Here is a 10,586-nt window from a genome sequence, read left to right as displayed (position 1 = left end):
TTAGAACAGCAACATATACATATACTGTCATATGATATCTTATCTTAAAGTAATAATTCACTCACAATTTCAAGTATGAATTAGAAACTTCATTGAGAACCAACAAACTCTAATATCAGTCGTTGAGGCAATTGCAATTTATCATAACATAAGAAAGAGTTAATAAGAGCTTTTCAGCAAGTCCACATACTCAACCATCATTTAGTCTTTCACAATTGCTAACACTCATCCGATATTTATGGTTATGAAGTTTTAGTCGAACACAGAGAAAGATAGAGGCTTATAGTTTTGCCTCCCAACCTTTTACCTCAAGGGCAATGTCAACAATAATAGTCCATCAAAACTTACATCCAATTAGCTATATATATCAGGATCTTTCCAACACATTGTGCTTCCCAAAGGATAAAATGTAAAAAGGAAAGGTGAAAATCACCTTGACTCTTAAATGAAGTATAAGACAATAATAAAAGATAGGCCCTTCGCCAAGGGAAGTAGAGGTTGTCATGTGCTTTTGTGGTTGGATGCACAAAATCTTAATGCGAAAGAACGTCACTTTATATTGCCACTTGTGAGATGGACCTTTATTATGCAGTCCGTCACTTTTATTTCTTCCACATCACAAGATCGCATAAAGCTTATTTTCTCCGCACTAATAAATCATACATATTTAGAGAGCAATTTTTATTGCTTGCAACAATGACAACTTACTTGAAGGATCTTACTCAATCCATAAGTAGATATGGTGGACTCTCATGGCAAAACTGGGTTTAAGGATATTTGGAAGCATAAGTAGTATCTCTACTTGGTGCAAAGAATTTGGCTAGCATGAATGGGAAAGGAAATCTCAACATGTTGGATGATCCATGACAATATAATTTATTTGATGTAAGAAAACATAACCCATTACATTGTCTTCCTTGTCCAACATCAACTCTTTAGCATGTCATATTTTAATGAGTGCTCACAATCATAAAAGATGTCCAAGATAGTATATTTATATGTGAAAACCTCTCTTTCTTTATTACTTCCAATTAATTGCAACGATGACCAAAACTATGCTTGTCAACTCTCAACAACTTTTATTCATCATACTCTTTATATGTGAAGTCATTACTCTCCATAAGATCCATATGATCCCTTTATGTCTTTTTATTTATTCTTTTTTATTTTATTCCCTCAAGATCATAGCAAGATAATCAAGCCCTTGACTCAACACTAATTTTTATTATATATAGCTCACGGACTCGATTACATAGAAGGATCATAAAGCAAAACTCAAAATTGGAGCATACTAAAACTTTATTCTAGTAGATCAAGATATTACCAAAAGAATCGAACTAAGCAAAATGGTAAAGATAAAAGTGTGATGGTGATACGATACCGGGGCACTCCCCTAAGCTTGGCAGTTGCCAAGGGGAGTGCCCATACCCAATGCTCAGTTCTTCTTTGTTGGTGAAGAAGGTGTTGGTGATGTTGGGTAGTCGCACATCGAGCGTAGGAGATCCTCCAATTTGCGGATAATGCCCTTGAGTGCGATGATATGCTCCTTCAACAAAATATTTTCACTTGTGAGATACTTATTTTGAATGTGAGCTAACTCAATCATCTTGAAAGCTTCAATTTCCATTGGGGTAAAGAGATTGTGATGAGGTTGAAGGATTTCTTTGTCTACTACTGCCGGAACTTGATCTCCCATGGCCTTCTTGATCCCATCATCCTTGTTGATATGTCTGGGATCTTCTCTCTTCAGCTCTATCTTCATTAGCCAAGCACCGTTGCCCTCATTGTTGGAGGAGGAGGGAGACGACATGATGCCTGGCCTTGACAACCCTGGGAGAAAACAACTGGAAACAAAAACAGGAGATATTTGCATGATACAGTGGTCAAAACCTTCGGGATATTATATAATGATTTTTTACCGACCAAAAGAAGTATCATGCAAGAAAACAGAGTCCGGAGAGCGCACGAGGTCCCCACAAGGCAGGGGGCGCGCCCTCCACCCTCGTGGACGCCTTGTGTCCTTCCCAGACTGCTTCTTATTTTCCTATTTTCTTAAATATTCCAAAACAGAGAAAAATTGCCATTAGAACTGCTTTGGAGTCGGTTTACTTACCATACCATGTACCTATTCCTTTTCAGAGTCTGAAACGTTCGGGAAAGTGTCCTTTATGTATTCCTTCGGGGTTACGATTTCAATAACATTAGTTTCAACATTTATAGGATTACCTGAGAATGATGGAAAGTTGCATGGAAATATATCTCGGAATGGCTATGGAAATGCCATAATAGGTAGGTATGGTGGATGTTTTGAGTAAGATATAAGGAGGTTTATGTGTGAAAGAGTGTATCATATCACGAAGTTTGGATGCACCGGCGAAGTTTGCGCCAACTCTCAATGTGAGAAAGGGCAATGCACGGTACCGAAGAGGCTAGCAAGGATGGAAGGGTGAGAGTGCGTATAATCCATGGACTCAACATTAGTCATAAAGAACTCACATACTTATTGCAAAAATCTACAATTCATCAAAAACCTCTGTACTACGCGCATGCTCCTAGGGGGATAGATTGGTAGGAAAAGACCATCGCTCGTCCCCGACCGCCACTCATAAGGAAGACAATCAAATAACACCTCATGTTTCAAATTTGTTGCATAACGTTTACCATACGTGCATGCTACGGGAATCAAACTTCAACACAAGTATTTTTCAATTTCACAACTACTCAACTAGCACGACTTTGATATTATTACCTCCATATCTCAAAACAATCATCAAGCATCAAACTTCTCTTAGTATTCAAAACACTCTTAAGAAAATTTTACTAATCTTGAACACCTAGCATATTAGGATTTTAAGAAAATTACCATGCTATTAGGACTCTCAAAATAATCTAAGTGAAGCATGAGAGATCAATAGTTTCTATAAAACAAATCCACCACCGTGCTCTAAAAGATATAAGTGAAGTACTAGAGCAAAACTATATAACTCAAAACATATAAGTGAAGCACATAGAGTATTCTAACAAATTCCAAATCATGTATGGATCTCTCAAAAGGTGTGTACAGAAAGGATGATTGTGGTAAACTAAAAAGCAAAGACTCAAATAATACAAGACGCTCTAAGCAAAACACATATCATGTGGCGAATAAAAATATAGCTCCAAGTAAAGTTACCGATAGAAGTAGACGAAAGAGGGGATACCTTCCGGGGCATCACCAAGCTTTGGCTTTTAGGTGTCCTTAGATTATCTTGGGGTTGCCATGGGCATCCCCAAGCTTAGGCTCTTTCCACTCCTTGTTCCATAATCCATCAAATCTTTACCCAAAACTTGAAAACTTCACAACACAAAACTTAAAGTAGAAAATCTCGTGAGCTCCGTTAGCGAAAGAAAATAGAAGACCACTTCAAGGTACTGTAATGAACTAATTCTTTATTTATATTGGTGTTATACCTACTGTATTCCAAATTCTCTATGGTTTATAAACTATTTTACTAGCCATAGATTCATCAAAATAAGCAATCAACACACGAAAAACAGAATCTGTCAAAAACAGAACAGTCTGTAGTAATCTGTAGCTAGCGCAAGATCTGGAATCCCAAAAATTCTAAAATAAATTTCTGGACGTGAGGAATTTATCTATTAATCATATTCAAAAATAATTAACTAAATATCACTTTGCAAATAAAAATGACAGCAGTTCTCGTGAGCGCTAAAGTTTCTGTTTTTACAGCAAGTTCAACAAGACTTTCCCCAAGTCTTCCCAACGGTTCTACTTGGAACAAACACTAATTAAACACAAAAAACACAATAAAAACAGAGGCTAGATAAATTATTTATTATTAAACAGGAGCAAAAAGCAAGGAATAAAAATAAAATTGGGTTGCCTCCCAACAAGCGCTATCGTTTAACGCCACTAGCTAGGCATAACAAGCAAGAATAGATCCACGTATTGCCATCTTTGGTAGGCAATTCTTCAATTAGGCATCTACAATCTTTAGGAATTTCTTTATTTTTATTAATTATAAAAAATTTAGGCACAAGATCGAAAAATTCATTTGTAACAAATGGTTCCTTAATGATAGCAAAAAGATTGGGATGAATACTTATAGATTTGAGATCCGCATTTTTCCTTACTAGAGGATTCACCCTTATTTTTAGGACCGTACATAAGCTTGGCAACTTTAGTGGAAAGACCTGGAGTATTCTTTACGGAAGAAAATGTGGTTCCCAAGTTGGTAATAATATCCTCAAGTTTATCGATCCTAGTAGAATCGTGATTTATTTTCTCATTAACTATGGGTCCCTTTTCTTTAATATTTTTCAAAGTAACTCCTACTTTAGATCCATATTGAGAGATTCGGCTGTGGATATTTTTATCCAAATTTTCAATTATCTCTACGGTAGAAACCTTATTTTCAATAATTTCAAGCCTTTGCATTACATGCTCCAAAGTCAATACAGTTCCATTAACCAAGAGAGGGGGTGAGCCAAATAAATCTATCATAGCATTATAAGAATCGGAAGTATGGCTACCCAAGAAGTCCCCTCCGGTAATAGTATCAAGAACATATCTGTGCCAAGGAGTAATGCCTACATAAAAATTGCGAAGGAGAACGGAAGTAGATTGCTTCCTAGTAGATCTATTTTGAGCATTGCAAATTCTATACCAAGCATCTTTTAGATTTTCTCCCTCCCTTTGCTTAAAATTTAGAATTTCATTCTCGGGAGACAATGGAGAAGATAAGGGACTAGCCATAATGACAAGCAAACAAACTAACACACAAGCAAACAAAAAGTAAGCGGGCAAAAGAGGCAAATAGAGAAAGAGAGGAAGGATAGAGAGAGAGAGAGGGCGAATAAAACGACAAGCGTGAAGTAGGGGAGAGCAAAACGAGAGGCAAATGGCAAATAATGTAATGCGGGAGATAAGGGTATGTGATGGGTACTTGGTATGTTGACTTTTACGTAGACCTCCCCGGCAACGGCGCTAGAAATCCTTCTTGCTACCTCTTGAGCACTGCATTGGTTTTCCCCGAAGAGGAAGGGATGATGCAGCAAAGTAGCGTAAGTATTTCCCTCAGTTTTTGAGAACCAAGGTATCAATCTAGTAGGAGGCTACGCGCGAGTCCCTCGTACCTGCACAAAACAAATAAGTCCTCGCAACCAACGCAAATAAGGGTTGTCAATCCCTATAAGGCCACTTACGAGAGTGAGATCTGATAGATATGATAAGATAATATTTTTGGTATTTTTGTGATAAAGATGCAAAGTAAAGCAAAGGCAAAGTAAATATCAAAGGAAATAACTAAGTAGTAGGAGATTAATATGGTGAAGATAGAACCGGGGGCCATAGGTTTCACTAGTGGCTTCTCTTGAGAGCATAAGTATTCTACGGTGGGTGAACAAATTACTGTTGAGCAATTGACAGAATTGAGCATAGTTATGAGAATATCTAGGTATGATCATGTATATAGGCATCACGTCCGAGACAAGTAGACCGACTCCTGCCTGCATCTACTACTATTACTCCACTCATCGACCGCTATCCAGCATGCATCTAGAGTATTAAGTTAAAAACAGGGTAACGCCTTAAGCAAGATGAAATGATGTAGAGGGATAGACTCATGCAATATGAAGAAAACCCGATCTTGTTATCCTCGATGGCAACAATACAATACGTGCCTTGCTGCGCCTACTGTCACTGGGAAAGGACACTGCAAGATTGAACCCAAAGCTAAGCACTTCTCCCATTGCAAGAAAGATCAATCTAGTAGGCCAAACCAAACTGATAATTCGAAGAGACTTGCAAAGATAAATAATCATACATCAAAGAATTCAGAGAAGATTCAAATATAATTCATAGATAGACTTGATCATAAACCCACAATTCATCAAACTCAACAAACACACCGCAAAAAGAAGATTACATCGAATAGTTCTCCACGAGAGAAGGGGAGAACATTGTATTGAGATCCAAAAAGAGAGAAGAAGCCATCTAGCTACTAACTATGGACCCGTAGGTCTGAGGTAAACTACTCGCACTTCATCGGAGGGGCTATGGTGTTGATGTAGAAGCCCTCCATGATCGATGCCCCCTCCGGCGGAGCTCTGGAACAAGCCCCAAGATGGGATCTCGTGGATACAGAAAGTTACGGCGGTGGAATTAGAGTTTTGGCTTCGTATCTGATCGTTTGGGGGTACGTAGGTATATATAGGAGGATGGAGTACGTCGGTGGAGCAACAGGGGGCCCACGAGGGTGGAGGGCGCGCTTGGGGGGGAGGGGGGGTAGGCGCGCCCCCTACCTCATGGCCTCCTCTTTTCTTTCTTGACGTAGGGTCCAAGTCTCCCAGGTCTTGTTCGTTGAGAAAATCACGTTCCCGAAGGTTTCATTCCATTTGGACTCCGTTTGATATTCCTTTTCTTTGAAACCCTAAAATAGGCAAACAAAATTAGCAATTCTGGGCTGGGCCACCGGTTAATAGGTTAGTCCCAAAAATAATATAAAAGTGGAGAATAAAGCCCAATAATGTCCAAAATAGTAGATAATATAGCATGGAGCAATCAAAAATTATAGATACGTTGGAGACGTATCACCCCCACCCTTGTGGATGGTGGGTGGCCTTCCTCTGGGACTTCTTTCGCCCAATATTTTTTATATATTCTAAAACTTGCGCCCGTGAAGTTTCAGGTCTTTTGGAGTTGTGCAGAATAGGTCTGTAATATTTGCTCCTTTTCTAGCCCAGAATTCCAGCTGCCATCATTCCCCCTCTTCATGTAAAACCTTGTAAAATAAGAGAGAATAGGCATAAGTATTGTGACATAATGTGTAATAATATCCCATAATGCAATAAATATCGATATAAAAGCATGATGCAAAATGGACGTATCACCGGCTGGTGGGAGACGATAGCGGGGCCTTGCGCTTGTTGTCGTTCTGCTGCTAGCACTGATTGTTATCACCAGCCGACATTCGGGGAGCCAGAGGGAGCACCTTTCCTGTCGCTCGACTTGGAGCTCCGACTTCATGGAGGAGTATGTCGTGGCGTACTTGTCTGCTATGATTAGCAGCTCGTCGAGTGTAGCCGGCTCGTCGCAAAGGAGTCAGTGTTTGAGCAAGGTGCCCTCTCTGCACCCGGCAATGAAGTACTCAATGGCTTGCACCTCGTGTACCCCTTTGCAGGAGTTGCGTAGTTTAGCCCACCATGTCAAGTAGTCGCAAGTGGACTCGGTGGGGCCTTGGACGCATAGAGAAAGCTGGCGAGGCTTGGGCGGACGCTTGTAGGTGCTGGTGAAGTTGCCGATGAAGACTTCGGTGAAATCTACCCAACTATTGATGTTGTGGGGCTTCAGGCTATTCAGCCATGTCCGGGCCATGCCATGAAGCCTGAGCGGAACATACTTCATGGCAACGCGCTTGTTGCCGTTTGCTTTGTTGATGGTTGTGGAATAATCCACCAGCCAATCCTCCAGATTCACGGAGCCGTTGTACTTGGGCGTGTCTCTTGGGAGCGAGAACCGTTTGGGAAAGGGCTTGTCGCGAATGCGGGGCCCAAAACAAGGCGGGCTGATTGCATCTTCTTCTTCCAGTGCCAGTGATCACGCCAGACGGTTGATCCGGTGGCGGGCGTCGTTCTCTCCGACTCCTTCATGGTGGCCGAGCCAGTCCCGAGAGTTAGGTGGTCAACAGACGGCAAGGAGGCACGCCTCTCCCGCCGAGGAGGGGGAGGAGGCGGAAGTTCATCCCGCCGCTCCACTGCTCGAGGGCGGCCATCTTGGTCGTGCTCGATGGTGATGTGCATCCGACTGCGGCTAGCAGCCGACTCTCTATCTCTCTGGTCATGGACGTCGCCTGTCGGCGATCAGGAGGTCGCGCCATGCTCTCAATGAGAGGGGGGGGGTGCCATGCAAGTCGGGTTCCTCCACGCAGCATCTGGCCTCTTGCTGTGCGGCGGCTGCGTCGATGAGTTGCTGAACGCGCTTCGTCATGTTGCAACGCTCGTCACCCTCCAGGTGGTCCAGCTCGTCCGCTGCCGCCTGGGAAGCACGTATGTTCTCCATGGGTGTGGCGTAGGTAGGGTAGTCTACCCCAAACATGCTTGCAACGGTAGCGCCGTGCTGCCAGACCTTGCCTATGTGGCTAGGCCCGCCAGCAGCTGGCGTGCCACAAACTGCGTGGTCGATCTCGCGCTGGTAGGCCTCAGAGAGGCGTCTCATGGTGGCTAACTTCTTGGCGTTCTCGATGTGCGAGACGCGGCAGGCTTCTAGCGTCTCGGCGTTGGCATCCGCCACGATGGGTTGGGACAGGTCCCGCATTGCTGCCTAGAGCGGGTCTTGGGTGGTTCTGCCGGAGGCTCCATCATGGCTGATGACAAGCACCTTCGTGACGGTGCTGCCGCCGCTCTCCACGCGAGGGAGCGGGTCGTCGATGACCACCACGTTGGCAGGGAAGGAGTCGAAGGATGCCGTGTCGGAGTCGACAAGCATTGGGTCGGTGGAGCCAACCAACTCTAGGTCAGTAGCTGGCTCGTTGGTGATGTGGAGCATGCCAAGGAGGTCGACGAAGTAGCTCTCGGAGCTGGCTGCTCCCTCGTCGGGTGCGGGCTTGTCAGAGAGGCGGATCTCGCCTACGAGATCAGCGAGGCAAGCCGCCACGCCCGCGACTTCTGCACCATGCAGCGCGTCGGCACAAACGCGATCAGGCGTGCCGGGCTAGCTGTGCTCATTAGGGAGGAAAAGGGTTCTCGTTCAGAAAAGATCTCCGGACGACGGTGCACCTAGCCCCATGGTGGGCGCGAAATGTCGAGGGGGTCGTGCAACATATCCCAAAGGACGGCTTATCATGGTGGGGGAGAGTAATACGTCGCCGGTGCCTGGAAACGGGATAAGGCATAGATAGGTACACCGATGCATCTTACCCAGGTTCGGGGCTCTCCTAGGAGATAACACCCCTAGTCCTGCTCTGCAGGGTCTCCGCATGCTCACTATCTCAACAAGTAGCTACAAGCTTTCCTCCTCGAGCTGTTTGGCTAGAGGCGGAAGGAGGGCAAGGCTAGCTCTACTCCTCTCTCTCTATGTGTTTGTGTTATCTAAGAAATTGAACCCTTTGCATGGGTGCCCTGATGGGGGGGTTTATATAGGCCTACCCCCAAGGGGTACAATGGTAATCCGGCTGGGTGTAGTACCCAGCCGTCAATGTCTATAGTAGTCCGCTTCTCCACCAGTCGCTAGGTCCCGCCGGCTGTTTCGTACTTGGCTGACAGGCCACGCCCGCCGCTTGCGGGTCCTGCCGGTTGCTTAGTATTGTTGTAACGCCCTGAGACCGATGTGCTAGGTGTCTTCCAGTTATTCACTGTTGTTTCCTTGTCATTGCTTGCGTGTCATTCATGTCATATCATGTCATCATGTGCATTCCATTTGCATACATGTTCGTCTCATGCTTCCGAGCACTTTCCCCGTTGTCCGTTTTGCAATCCGGTGCTCCTATGTCACCCGGTGTCCCTTTCTACCTCTTTTCATGTGAGGGTGTTAAATGTTTTCGGATTGGACCAAGTCTTGTCATGCGGCCTTGGTTTACTACTGGTAGACCACCTGTCAAGTTTCGTGCCATTTGGACTTCGTTTGATACTCCAATGGTTAACCGAGGGACCGAAAAGGCCTCGTGTGTGTTGCAGCTCAACACCCCTCCAAAGTGGCCCAAAACCCACCTATACCTCTTCTATCATCTAGAGCGTTCGATCACGATCGCGTGGCCGCAAACCGCACCTCTTTTGGACTCTCCTAGCTCCCTCTACCAATAAATATGTGGCCTCCCCCGAAAATTCCGCGGTACAAACCCTAGATCTCTCCTCTCCGCGCCGCCGGACAAAATTCCCACCGCGCCGGACAATGTCCGTGCCGCCGCGCTAGACCAATCCGAGCTCGCCACCTCACCCCGCCGCCTTCTCTCTCTCCTCTACCGCGCCGGCCCGCCCGAGCCCGCGTGCGGCCCGCGCGGGCCCATCTCAGCGCCGCCGCCCCACGCCCGGCTCTCCCCGCCCGAGGCGCGCCTCCCGCTAACCGCCGGCAGCCCTTCGCGCCGTGCCGCCGCGACGGCTCACCAAGCCTCCGCGCCAGCTCGCCGCCGACTAGCGCGCCTCGCTGCCCGACGCACTCCGGCAGCCCGCACCGACGCCGCTCCGGCTTCCGCACCAATGACGCTGCCTCCTCGTCGCCCCCTCGTCGCCGCGCGCCGCCCTCCTCCATCTCCGGTCACCGGAGCAAGTCCGGACGCCGTCGCCATGAACTCTGGCGAGCCTCGGAGTGCACGCATCTACAGTAACCGTGAGATACAGATCTGGATCCATCCTCCTCGGTTGACTTTTTCTCATCTAACCCTAATCTTTTTGCATTTTTCAACGCATCATAACTCTGTCATCGTAGCTCCGATTTGTGCGTGTAGCATATCAAAATGTTCGCCTCGACGAGTACATCATTTCATCTCATTGCATCATTTTAATTTGAGCTCATCTTGATGCCCGAAATGCTGTTGGAAGAGGGCTGTGTGAGGAATTTGTCAGATCTGTTTCAGCAAATGACATTTTGTCAT

This window comes from Triticum aestivum, chromosome 5A (assembly GCF_018294505.1).
Source record: "Triticum aestivum cultivar Chinese Spring chromosome 5A, IWGSC CS RefSeq v2.1, whole genome shotgun sequence".
Lineage (NCBI taxonomy): Eukaryota > Viridiplantae > Streptophyta > Magnoliopsida > Poales > Poaceae > Triticum > Triticum aestivum.
The sequence above is the reverse complement of the archived record's forward strand: the minus strand, read 5'-3'. Positions refer to the sequence as shown.